Genomic DNA, 14,644 nt, shown 5'->3' on the forward strand with positions numbered 1-14,644 from the left:
ACTGGATTCAAGCAAGCCTGGCTGAAGACGGCTGAAATGCCAGAAACCGGTCCTAGGAAGCTTGTTTCCGGTCCAGGGAAGACATGGCTTGGCAGTTCGGGTTGGACTGTTCCCATGAGGCACAGGGTCAGACTGATTTGCATATGGCCATGTCTGAACTGGGGTGGCAGAGTGGGCTAAAGAACGGTGATGGATTAAACCCAGATCAGTTGACTGGGGGTGAGTGCTTGCAATGTTCAACACTCCGTCCATCATTTCCTTTGGTTTTTGTCAGGCATTTTAAAGCCATCAGGTCAAGCTGATTTTAAGTGCATGTGTTTGTTGTTGTGTGATAGATGTGGATACAATAGCAGAAAGTACTGTAGGAGGCACTTAAATACTGCCAGATGGCATTCTGGGTCAAGCAGAGGATTCCAGCTGGCATGTTTTTGGTATGCCCATAATTACATACACCACGCATGTTATAAGTTATAAGATTCCGATTTAGGCTTCTTTGGTCACACCCCTTTTAAAACCTATCAGCCTTTTTCATCGCACTTAAAGCACTGCTTGGATCTCCACAAAGTATAGACTGTCCGTGCAGAAGCAGTCTCTAGTTCAGTCGTCCTTTGAGATTACCAAAGAGGTGTCTCTTCCGCCTCCTGTTCCTTCTTTCTTCTATGTTATGTTGCATTCTGATTTCCTGCATAATTTTAACAAGTGTAGACTTCCTACCTTGCATGCCAGGCTTTCCTAGGGAGATTGCATGGATCCTCGAAGATTACCCGCTGCTATTCCAACTAGTCCGTACTGTCAGATTATTATTATTTTTTATGTTGTATGTATCATTTGACAAACCACTGTCTTTATTTCTACGCAATTGTGCACTATTTTAACTTCTGGCAACCACTACTCAAATGTTTCTTAGTTTCAAAAATATTTTCTCAATATCTTTTTCTCTGTTTGTGACTCTAGAGGGAAGGTATCAAAATTGCTCTTTGTATTAGTGACTGTGGTCTGTACCCCACCCAACTTCCTTGGCTACAAAGTAATTGATGCATGATGCCATCACCCACTCCCTTCACTCCTTAATTATGGGCGCTCCAGGCTATTCGGTTTATTCTTTTTCTCACTTCCTGTTTTTTTCTGGCATGCACTGATGCTGGATCTCACCAAAAGACCTCTCCACAATTGTCTGACTTTTTTCATGCCCTTCACCTTCACTCTTTTATCACATACTTCCAATTAATGCTCCCACGTTTTCAAATGAGCCATAGTCTTTCTTAATTTATCCAGAAAGGTGCCAATGAATTAAAAAGCACTTTCACTAAAAATGCCTAGACCTGTTGGCTTTGCTAATGCTTGTTCTTCTTTGAGTGCCTGTCTTTACCTGACCGACGTTCCCTTCATCCTTATTCGTGAGATCTAATTCAGTCAACACAGTGTCTAAAGTGCACATGTATCTTTTGCACCCCACAACCACTGCACAGGTAACATTAACCCACCAAGGTTAGGGTGCAAGGTAGTAACAGTAGTTGATGATGGGTGGAATGGGGTGGATTTAAGGAGGGGCTATTGCTTCATCTGTGCACTTACTAAAATGACATTCAATTCTTTAAATATTCAGATGCTTTATTTTGTCCTTTACTTTATCTAGGGCTTTTGATCCCTTGGACTGATCTGCAGAAAATTTGACAATCCTTTGACATAGTCAGCTGAGGTCTGGTCTGACAATTCTCCTGCTGATCTGTGCAAGAGAAGAAAAAGATAGGAGAGGGGTGTAAAATGATTTCTCTTAATTTTTAAAAAAAATACATGCATGACACCTTTAGACAGCCTTTTTAAAAAAAAAAAAAAAAACGTTTTAATACCTTTAATGTCGTTTGCATATGTTGTCACATAAATAAATAATAAACAGCTGGCTAGCTGAGGCCCGACCTATTGGATTTGCCAGTGCTCGTTTTATTTGGTAATTGGCAGAAATCGCAACCATGTAAAATATGCTCTTTGCACTTGAAAGCAGCAATGTTAACATGTTTAGTTTTCAAAGTATTCCCCGCCATTTAAACTTTTAGAAGGAAACCCAATAAAATAATGCCGTGAAAACCAGTGCAGACCTGTTATTCATTACGTTTTTGACAAACCACAAAGAAAAGCCTCAGGTGAAAAAGTCCCTTTGTTCTGCTGCTTAACACATGTTGCCGTGGGCAAAGATACAACTCAGCATGCTCCTTTTATGAGTGGGATTTGTGATGAATAGCGCTCACAAATTTGAAATGTGTCCTTTTGTATAAGCCATAACAAATATTGAGTGAACATTTTTAGTCCCATTTTCCAGCTCCATCGTGACCATTACTGAAATGTAATGGTGCATTTTCTAAAAACAAAAATCAATGGCATCTTGCTCTTCCAATTATTTTTCTTTGCCTGGTACCCAGAAGTTATGACGAAATTCAGATTTTGTGGGAATTGCAGATGCTCTGCATCACATTCTGCCAGTGAACAGTCCTTAATTTGTAAAAAAACTAAGGGGTATATTCACAAGAACGTGTGATAACTACCGCAAGAGTAGCCTAATGCAACTCTCAACATCGCAGCCCAACGTGCGAAAATTACGCCGTGCCAAGCAAGTATTTACAACTCGGCGGTATCATGCGATAGTCACCAGATAACGCATCAAATGGCCGCGCAAAATCCAACGCCATGCCGCAAAAATGCGAAACGTGAACGCAAAAAAACATGCAACGAGGCCAATTGCGGTACAAAAAGTCACAAAAACCAGCCACACCCCTGCAAATACCACACGTCTGGTGGGAAGATGCACCATAAAAAACACAGAAACAACACCAGAAACAAGCCAAAGCACGTAGCACCATGGATGTAACCTGACCCAGCGCGGAGACCAACACGATGCTTACAACCCCCACAGACCACCAGCAAAGAGCAACGGGGTCAGGGAAGGCCAAGGAGAAGAGGGAGAGGAAGACGGGGTGCAGACCATGGGAAAACAAGACCAGCGTCACAGAGGCGACAGAACACTACCAGTAACTGACCCACCTGGAATGCAGTCGGAGTGCCGAGGAGGCCAATCTAGGAGGCCAAGAGGCACCGGCATGACGGGACAACCAAAACAAAGGCAGCAACGGCGACAGGAGGTGGCAGTCCAGCGCCACAGGAGGAGCTGGAGGAGACTGAGGCCACAGTCATCAGTGTGGAGACAGTGCAAGGAGAAGAGAGTACGGACACAGCTCGAGAGGACCTGACACAACATCAACAGGGAGAGTAACCAACAGGGACTGGGGGGACGGGGGGAGATGGGCATAATGGCACACATGCACAACGAGGCGTAGCACACTGAACACCCACAATTACCCAGGATCATGTCCCTGATCCCCTTGGCACACTGCAGCACACACATATAGCAAGAACAGCACACCCACATTGACGAATAAATGGTACAATGGACATAGCCAACACTGCAGAACAGAGGACACAACTGGCTCCGCACATGCACAGAAACATGCCTACTACATCTGACAGAGCAGGAAACTGTGAAATGGAAATGTACGTGCACAACCTCACATCTGTCATGTAATCCAAATGTACACTGTCCCGCAGCAGAATTCATCACCTCACGAACACTCACAATGTACATTGTCATACAGTCTGCATGAAGACTAGAACAATGCGCAAACATACATGTCAACACAATGTCAACATGCATCTAACCTTCACATTGCAGAGGGGCACACAACACTTCCAGCAGAGCACACAAGACAACACATCTGTGATGCCGGAGAGGACCACCACACCTTCGACAACGATGCCCTACAACAGGCCATGGATATCCCACGCAACCCACCACCAGGACCCGGGCAGCCAAGCTACTCAGAGGAGGACACGGAGCCTACAACAGACCACACAGCAGGAAGCACCCGCAAGCACAGCTGGCTCACGACACTTCACCGACCCACACATGGCACCCCGTTGCCATGTGTCAGCACGCCAAAAGGAGGTGGCCGAACAGGCGTGGTCGTGGGTCCGAACACATGGAAGGCGAACTAGATCACATATGTTGGTGTCCATTACACTTCAGGGACCACCCACACCCCACAAAGGAGACCCACACAGCCATAGAGACACATGCAGATGCACATTCACAGTACAGAACCACGCCCAGGGTTATGCATATAGCAGTCACACACCCACGTCGGCTCTGCCTACAACGGCTCAGCCCACTCCCCTTACGAATTGAGTGGGTGATGACAAAACTAAATGTCCAAGCTCCAACCCGCTGCCTGCGGTGACATGTCTGCATCCGCTGTACACAGCACAATGTAATGTCGTATAGCCCAGGGCCCTCATGTATACAACAAGACCACAGGGACACACACAGATATCATGTTGAACTGGCAACGGGCACATGTGCCCGGCCCCTTTATTGGCAGGGCTACATGTACAGTGACGCCTGTGCTGGGTGTGTGTGGGGTGAGTGTAAGCCAGCATGCACGGAGTGCTTGGTGCTGGCAACCACTTGAACAGTGGACAAAAGTGCAACAGGAAGTGAAAACACCTGCATTACACCTGAGCAACATGGAGGGAGATGGAGAAAGGCCAGAGGACACACAACATGCAAACCGAAGTGTCCGTGAGTTGCAGTGCACCGTGGTTGGGGCACTAGAGATGAGCGCTCTCATGTGAAGAAAAGTCTTGCATTGTGTCCCTTCGAGATATTCCTGATGCAGATGCAGTGTGGCGTGTTAGACCTGCATCAGCTTCCTCAACAATGTCCCAGGTCTCCCACACTGCTTGAGATGACATTGCTGCGCAGCCTCTCCTCAGCACAAAACACAATCAGTAACGGACGATGGCTTGCGGGGCACTGAGTCAGTGGCACCTAGAGTGCTGAGCAGGGTATCAGTCTGATGATGGCATCCACGACAGATGTTTTGCAACTCCGTAGATTTGTCAGGACCACCGTTTCTACTCTGGCAGATGGCGGTTTGAGGTTGTCTTGGCGTAGGTGGCGTGTGCCTTCTGCGGTGATGCGACTTCCGGTCCGGTCAGGACTCGATTTCATGTCTGAGCCCTGGTGGACCGCAGATGAGGCCGGAGGCATTTGACAGTGTAGAGGCCACAGACAACATGGCGTCGATGACACTAAGGCCATCACCTCAGAGGCCATCCAATACCCCAGAAGAAGGGGTCCCAGACATGTCCAGAACAGAGTTAGTGGACCCGGATGCACAGCGGCCGGCACAGGCACCCTGCCATGGGACGGTGACTTGCAGTGCAGTCAGATGGGCCATGCGACCTGAGCGGGTCCTCATCAATGTCCGAGGTGTATGTTGCAGAGTGTTGCGGAGGACAGTGGAAGGTGTCCTTCAGGGCATGAGGTGAAAGGTCTGATGTTATCCGGAAGCAGCAAATGGTGGGGTGGAATGCCACGGCCTCGTTTTTGCCACTTAGTCATTAGCACTGCCATGATGGCAACGAAAAACCCAAGTCCATGGACTCAGTCGCCCCCAAAGTCCAACCAGAAAGTCACCATGGGTCTCGGGAACAGACATCTTGGCACCGGGGCCGAAAGGGGATGCAGTCTGCGATGAGGCCTGTACAAAGACATGAAGTCTTCCATAAGCAAATCGAGGCTGAATTCAAAGGTGTGTGTGACCTATTCGACCGCAGTGTAGGCTGGAGGCAGCGGTCAGCACGGGCCCCAGCTACCTGTTGTTGGCTCGTGATGCACAGAGTTAGTGGCAACAGGGCAGGTGTCGGTAGTGTTCGATCACCTCCGTAACGATGATCCTATTCCCTCCGGGGTCCTTGTGTGCGAAGATATGTAATCTGCCGTTGAAAAATCGATGTTCAGTTCCAATTCTGTGACCTACTCGTGCGCAGCGTAGGCCAAGGGCAATAGCCCGCGTAGGCCCACAGAGACATGTGGTTGTGATGCTATGCACAGAGTTGGTGGCACCATGTCGAAGGGAGTACACTGATGTAAACTCTACAATGAACATATGTACTCTGCCATCGAGTAATCAAGACTAAGTTCCAAATGTGTGACCTAGTTGACCATAGTGTAGGCCAGAGGCGGCAGTAGAGTACGTCAACGAGAAAGGTCTAAAGCAGGCCTCTGTCGTGGAGGCCGTGATGGTCTGAGACGCTGCCAAGGACGCGGCCCTCTGGCTTGGAGCTTGCGCAGGCACGTGGTGGGCCCTCCTTGACACACGCCCGTGTCGGAAGGTGATAAATGTGGCCTAGCTGCGCAGGGGCGGGCCTGACGGCTTCGGGGTCCAGCGGGTGGGGCTACGGCAGGCACACAGGATCGCAGGCAACTCCGCTCACGAGGACAGCGTCGGACTGGTGGCGTGGTGAGTGGCGTGGCCCTGGAGGAGACGTTGGGCTTTCCGGAAGAGGACCACGCCCAGGGCTACGTGCTTTTTATTCACACCCCTACGCTGGCCTGGCATATGCCAGGCCATCCCACTCCTTTCACGCTTATGGGAGAGACGTAACAGGCAACACGCGAACTCCCCCACTGGCTGGGGTGACACGGTTGCATCCACTGTCCACTACACTCTATACACCAGCGGTATATGTCACCATGGATATGGGTGTGTTCTGCATGCTGCAGTCTGTCCAGCAAATCTCTGCCACTCTTGGAATTGTGTACCTTCCCATTCATGGGTCACTTGCCTCCTCCACACATGCCTGGCTGCCACCTCTCCCCACATTCGGCTATTGTGTGGCTGGGGTGCCATGCCATTGATGACTCATGTTCACGGCTTGCTCAGGCTACCGTTGTGAGTTGTTCTGTTGTGTCTGGTGTTTAGGCATGTTGTTTTGCATGTTGGTTGTGATTTTGTGTCATGTGCATTGCCAGTGTTGTCAGTTGCATGGTTGTGGAGTTGAGGTGGGTGGGGTGTTCATTTTGTACTTGCCAAGGGATTGTGCATTTTCCTTGGTGCCATCCTGGTAACGCTGGGCGCTGATGGACTGTCTGAGGATGAAGGTATCATTCACACTGGCGGGGAATTTGAAGGCGACATCAGTGGAGGTTCCACGGTGTTCGGTTGTTGCCTGCACATTGATGTGAGATGTGTGCTTTCTGTTACAGTGATTGTGTGCTGTGTCACCAGGGGGCACAGGTAGGACATGTTTGCTGTGGATTGCCCCCAACACGTGCGTGCATCCAGCTATGGTGTATGGTCCTTGCTTGGTCTCCAGCGGATCCTGCGCATTATGTTGGACGTATGGGGACTGGGGTACCAGGCTGATGGTGATGTCCAGGACAGGTGTGAGGGACTGGGATGTGGCTGGCTGTGTGACTCCTCTGACTCTGGTGGGTGTTGGTTGGGGTGTACCAGGGGCCAACAGGTGCAGCACAGTCAGCAGCTTTGTGTGGGGTGGGATGTTGGTTTTCCACTGTGTTGGTGCCGTCGGCCTGTTGGGCGTTGTTGGTCATGATGCGTGTGATGGTTGTCCTTTTGAGCCTGTAGTGGGCAATGACATTGTCAGGTGTTGGGTCTGTGAGGCTGGTGTGTTTCCTGGGGGTCCGCTGTCTTTGTCAACCGCTGCCTGGGTGGTTGTCCGGGGCGGTGTTCCGGGTGCTGTATGGGGTCCTGGGGTGGTGGCGGTGGGTGTTGTGGCCCTCTTGGGTGCCCGGGCCGCATGACCAGTGGCTCCATGGCATCTGCTGCCCTTCCAATGTGGTTGTGGGCTGGGCTCCCTTTTGTGGTGCAGGCTGTGGTCCGGCTTAGCACCAGGTCAGAGCAGGTGTTATTTTCCTGCTGCTAACGTGCCTTATCGCCTGTTTTGTGTTCTTATCGCAGTTCTGGCTGTTCGTTGTGAATGTTGTGGAGTGGTGTTGTCACGGCTTTTGGCACGGGAACGCCTACTCTGCATCTCATTAGCGATAGTTGTGAGGGTCATCTGCTGCGATGTTTTTTGTGGCTGCTATCGCGGGTAAACTGGTGGTGTGGGCTGTTAACATCAGCTTGTGATTGGGGCGATACGCTTATCTCAACTTTGGCTGCGATAAAGTGCCGTTAAGTCAGCGATAGTTCCTTGTGAATATGGCCCTAAGTGCCATGGCTCTTGTAAGCCGGCCACTATAGCTTGTACCACACATTGACCCTGCCATGCTGCCAATTATAGTAACAACAGAACTACTAACCATCACACTCCTACAAGTGTGACAGTTCGGACTTTTTCAGGCCCCCACAGCTATAAGAATGGTTTGGGCGGCTGGTAATTGTCATTTTTTATATATATTGCAATATTAATTATCCGTTGTAGTGGCCATCTCGAAATTAGCCAGACAGTTTCACCTTGTGGCAGACTGTTCTATGTGCCGGTGCCGAGCACCGGAAAACACAGATTCAAATTAAGCACTGGCAGTGACTATTTTGACCTGATAATTTCAAACAATGGTGCGAGGTCGTGGTAGAAGCGGCCCTGTCAAAATTAAAATTATGCTGGCATAATTTACATACTTTTGGGAATTTCGCATTTCATTCTTACTCAAAATCCCACTCTTACGTAGATCCCGTATTTATAACTCCGTTTGCGGTAAAAGTATAGTGCAGGACCGTAGGAACAATGGAAGTGACTAGAGTCTCAGTGGCTGTTGCTCATAGTAATTTTAATATTTTTGTGTGAATTGTGTTGTACGGTCAAAAATCAACACAAGGGCTCATTTTGTACTGATATATAACACGTGGGATCCGATGTACTACTAGGTAATCGCAAACAGCGATGTACTACTGTGTGTTTTACACCGTTTGCCATTCCCAGTGGGTCGCAAATAGACTGGCCTCATTAATATTCACGGGGTAGGTCAAAATGTGCGACCATTGGGAAGCGATAAAAAAACAGGAATGATGGCCTGTTGTGGTCAGCAGACCACCACGCCTGTGACTGCTTTTAAATAAATCAATGATTTTATTTTTTAAAAGCAGGCCGTTTTTCTTAAGGAAAAACAAAATGTGTTTCAAAACAAAAATGAAAAGTTTTCTTTCCAATTTTCAAAAGAAGGCAGTGGTCTGTGGGACCACTGCCTGCTCTTAAAAAACGTTTTTGAAACTATTCACAAAAAGGAAGGGGTCCCAAGGGAACCCTTCCCGTTTGCGAATGGATTACCCCCAAATGAAGCTGGTGGTAAAATGCGAATGTTTTGCGACGCATCTCGGTTTCACAACATTCACACATACAACTGTGAGTCGCTAATCAGAAAGGAAGCCCTTAACACTCCTCTTCCTAATACCCAAACGCTAACTCATTTTGCGACTCAGTAATAGGTTACCGAATTGCAAAATAGGGTTCTGCACATATAAAAATGCTTTTTTTTGTGGTCGCAAATGGTCCAAATCTGCAAATCGGGCCGTTTGTGAGCTCAAAAAAGCTGCGAACATCTGACCCTAAATGATTTATATCCACCGTGGTCTTCCCCCAAACTTCTTGCCTTTACCTTACTGTATCCTGAACCAGTTTTTGCTGACTTTTAGAACTCTGCGCGCTTTACCACTGATAACCAGTAGTGCATTGCTTGTGCAATTGGCTTATGTCCAAATGGCACATTTAATTTAGTTATAAGTCCGTAATAAAGTGGTACTACATGTACCCAGGGCCTGTAAATTGAATGCTACTAATTGTGCCACCAACTAAAGTAGCCTTTGAAACATGTTTTTGGCCTGATATTGCAGTCTGTATGTGTAATTTTAGACCTAGCAAAATAAACCTTTTGCCAGGCCTAAACCTTCCTTTTAAATACATATGTCTCCCTTAGGCTAGACCCCAAACAGCCTATAGGGCAGGGTGCATTGAAAAAAAAAGCTGGACATGTACTTTTAAGTTTTAGATGTCCTGGTAGAGAAAAACTTAAATTCATTTTCCACTATTGCAAGGTTTACCTCTCCTATAGAAAATCATTGGGTACCTTATTAAATTTAATAAGTGATAGCTTTTGATTACGAACAGGTAAGAAAATTATGTCTGGGATCTGTGGAACGGTAATTGAAATCCCTCATTGATGGTAAAGCTGTATTACAAGTCACAGTTCTGAAAAGGCCACTTTTAGAAAATTGGCATTTACTTGTGCTAACCATTGGTGCCTGCAGACTGTTCCTGGGTAACATGACTAGATGTACTTGGCAGTTGGCATTCATGTATTCCTCTGAGGCAACATCACAATAGAAGGTCTTAGTTTTGGCAGGATGGACTATCTCTGACTTGATGGTGGGGGGGGGGGCTGTCACCTACCACACTTCACAGTTACACTTCAAAGGCACTGGCGCAGCTCACAGGCAAAGGACTTCACACTGGTAATTGTGCACCCAGGTAGACTGGGACCTGGGCAGAGAGGTAGGAAATTCTGAACATCTCTGTAGGGGGAAACTCCAGAAGCTTCTCCCACTTCAAAGCTGGCATCAGGTATAAATATTGGATCCTCAGACACACCTCTTCAGATCACTTCTAGATCTGTGGAGGAAACAAAAGAAGTACTGCTGTGCTACCCTACTGCTCTGGTGCAAGAAGGACTGCCCAGCAGTGCTGCTGCTCTGCTCTCATGCTGCCCTGCTGAAAGACGGACTGTTCTACTGGCCTACCACCTGAGGAAGAAGGACTAAACCTACAGAATCCAGAACCGTCAGAGTGTCTCCGAGGGCTAGTTAGCTGGCCTCCTGTTCTGATCTCCAGGAACATAACAGACTTCTCTGCACTGACGCAACCTGACACATGTTGACACAGGACCACACATCGCAACTCTAGCTCAGCAGCCTTGCAAGTACAAACCCAGTGTGATGCTTCTTGACACCAACAACCGGTCCAGTTTAACGCACCTTTACGCAGGACCGTACATTGGAGCTTCTGATTGGCAGCTTCGCAAGTACCGACCCAGTGCAACGCATCTTGATGGCAACAACCAGCCCAGCCAAATGCATCTCGGTTCAGCACCAAAGCAAGTCCTTCCAAGCTCCTCTCAATGACTCCATGGTCCTCGAAGCCTGAGCTGCGCAGGCCAATGCAAGGACATTTCATCTTAATGCATCAGGATACAAGGTACTTTTAACAGCGGACTGAACCTAGTCCTGTATCTGGCCCGCATTTCATCGTGGTCAGCCTCACTTTATGACTTGGACCCAGTCCACTGCGGCCAGATCACAGCAATTGGCGCTTTGTGCTTTTTTGCCACTATTAAATTACATATCCCGGTTCTACTGACTTTTTTTTTGCTGTTTCAGTGTCAAATAGTTTATAACATTTTAATTTATTTCTTTAAATTAGTGTGGGATTTTTCTGGTGTTGTGTTAGCTTATTACTGTTTGAGTGCTGCATAAATTCTTTACACATTGACTCTAAGTTAAGCCTGAACGCTTTTGTGCCAAGGTACCGGAGGGATTAACACAGGTTAATTTGGTAAATAGACATAATATCGAAAAAAAAATATCGAGTAGCAAGAATATCGAGTTTTTAATATCGAATGGACAGAATATCGACTTGCAAAAATATAGTGGTGAAGAATATCGAAAAACAGGTAAGAAATATCGATTGCAATAATATAGTTGTTAAAAATATCGATTTTTTTATAGTGTTTTAAGTGTTAGTATATGTGTTAAAAGTATGTATTAATATTGGAATGTATGTTAGAATATTTTTAAATTATTGAATTTTATGTTTTTTTATTTTTTTGTAATTTAATTCCGTAGCGGGTTGTGGGTTTATAGGGGAGTAGGGTGGGAAGTAATTTAATTATAGTACATTAAATAATAATTTATAGGAATTATTAATTATTTTTAATTTAATTTTGCGTTTTACTTCTGTAGCGGGTTGTGGGTTTATAGGGGAATAGGGTGGGAAGTAATTTAATTATATATTATTAAATAATAATTTATAGGAATTATTAATTATTTTTAATTTAATTTTGCGTTTTATTTCTGTAACGGGTTGTGGGTTTATAGGGGAATAGGGTGGGAAGTAATTTAATTGTTATTAGTTAATTATTAATTGGTATTGCAAATTAATTGGTTGTTGATTAATTATTAATTGGTAAATAATTAGTATTAATTGGTAATTAATTTGTATTAATTGTTTAATTGATAATTATGTTAATTGTATTCATTTAATATTTGTAGCGGGCAGTGTGTTTATAGGGGAATATGGTGGCAAGTAATATAATTGTAAATAAATAATTATGTAATTTATTTGTGTATATTGTTAATTAATATATCTTTAATTTAATTTTGCATTTTACTTCTGTAGCGGGTTGTGGGTTTATAGGGGAATAGGGTGGGAAGTAATTTAATTGTTATTAGTTAATTATTAATTGGTATTGCAAATTAATTGTTTGTTGATTAATTATTAATTTGTAAATAATTAGTATTAATTGGTAATTAATTAGTATTAATAGGTAAATTGATAATTATGTTAATTGTATTCAATTAATATTTGTAGCGGGTATTGTGTTTATACGGGAATATGGTGGGAAGTAATATAATTGGGAAAAAAAAATTATTTAAATAATTTGTGTATATCCTTAATTAATATATTATAAATTAATTATTAATTGGTATTATTTGCATTTATTAATGTTTGTTATTGAAAAACAATTGTTTGTTAATTAATTATTAATTGTTAATTAATTAAACAAAAATGTATTGGTATTTAAAAATGATTAATTCTTGTGTGATTGGTAATTAATGGTAATACTTGTTTTTGTATTAATAATGAATTAATTTAAAAATAAAAATACATTTATTATTTTCTCTACTATTGCACTTACTTGAGTGGGAATAGTAATTTTTACCCCTACGCTATCCAATGCTTTCCCTATTATTGCACCCTCTGGAGTGTGAATAGTAATTTTTACCCTCCCGCTATCCAACGCTTTCCCTACTGTTGCACTCACTGGAGTGGGAATAGTAATTTTTACCCTCCCGCTATCCAACGCTTTCCCTACTGTTGCACTCACTGGAGTGGGAATAGTAATTTTTACCCTCCCGCTATCCAACGCTTTCCCTACTGTTGCACTCTCTGGAGTGGGAATAGTAATTTTTACTCCTACGCTATCCAACGCTTTCCCTACTGTTGCACTCACTGGAGTGGGAATAGTAAATGTTACCCTCCCGCTATCCAACGTTTTCCCTACTGTTGCACTCTCTGGAGTGTGAATAGTAATTTTTACCCCTACGCTATCCAACGCTTTCCCTACTGTTGCACTCACTGGAGTGGGAATAGTAAATGTTACCCTCCCGCTATCCAACGCTTTCCCTACTGTTGCACTCTCTGGAGTGGGAATAGTAATTTTTACCCCTACGCTATCCAATGTTTTCCCTATTATTGCACTCTCTGGAGTGGGAATAGTAATTTTTACCCTCCCGCTATCCAACGCTTTCCCTACTGTTGCACTCTCTGGAGTGGGAATAGTCATTTTAACCCCTACGCTATCCAACGCTTTCCCTACTGTTGCACTCACTGGAGTGGGAATAGTAAATGTTACCCTCCCGCTATCCAACGCTTTCCCTACTGTTGCACTCTCTGGAGTGGGAATAGTAATTTTTACCCCTACGCTATCCAACGCTTTCCCTACTGTTGCACTCACTGGAGTGGGAATAGTAAATGTTACCCTCCCGCTATCCAACGCTTTCCCTACTGTTGCACTCACTGGAGTGGGAATAGTAAATGTTACCCTCCCGCTATCCAACGCTTTCCCTACTGTTGCACTCTCTGGAGTGGGAATAGTAATTTTTACCCCTACGCTATCCAACGCTTTCCCTACTGTTGCACTCACTGGAGTGGGAATAGTAAATGTTACCCTCCCGCTATCCAACGCTTTCCCTACTGTTGCACTCACTGGAGTGGGAATAGTAAATGTTACCCTCCCGCTATCCAACGCTTTCCCTACTGTTGCATTCTCTGGAGTGGGAATAGTAATTTTTACCCTCCCGCTATCCAACGCTTTCCCTACTATTGCACTTACTGGAGTGGTAATAGTAAATTTTACGCGCCCGCTATCCTACACAGAAAATATTGAATATTTTTAATTAATATCACGTTAAGATATATGTATTAATTTTTTTTTTTACTTACTTTAATTATTCATTAAGTTTACTGTTATTTAAGTATTTTTAAGTATGTGTCAGTTAATTATATGTATTATTTCATTTATTTAACATTACTTTTAAAACATTTAAAAAATTCGATATTTTGACTAACTATATTACTTACAACGATATTTTGGATTCGATATTTTTGTAATTTCCTGTTTGGAGATAGGACTTCGATATTTTGGCATTCTATATTTTGGCATCGATATTTTTGTAAGTCTATATTTTTGTAGTCGATATTATGTCAGTGATCCGTTAATTTAGTGACGTTTTGTGGTTCAAGCTGACAAGGATTGTAATTGCCAACTGTGAAGGGTTTCACCCCCTCAACCAACAACCACATTTCTCACACACACAAAAGACAATTATGTGAATTTTGCACCACCTCCGTTTCCCTCAAAGACAAAGGTCCAAGCCTGCCAAAGACAGTGTGTATAAACTAGGGGTGGGCAGAATTTGCGAAATCTACTTTCGCAAATTATCACAAAAATGTTTAAAATTATCGCAAACAAGCGGAAATATCGCGAAGATGCGGAAGTTTTTTTCCCGCGTGTTCG

This window comes from Triturus cristatus, chromosome 10, assembly GCF_964204655.1.
Source record: "Triturus cristatus chromosome 10, aTriCri1.1, whole genome shotgun sequence".
In the NCBI taxonomy this organism is placed as follows: Eukaryota; Metazoa; Chordata; class Amphibia; order Caudata; family Salamandridae; genus Triturus; species Triturus cristatus.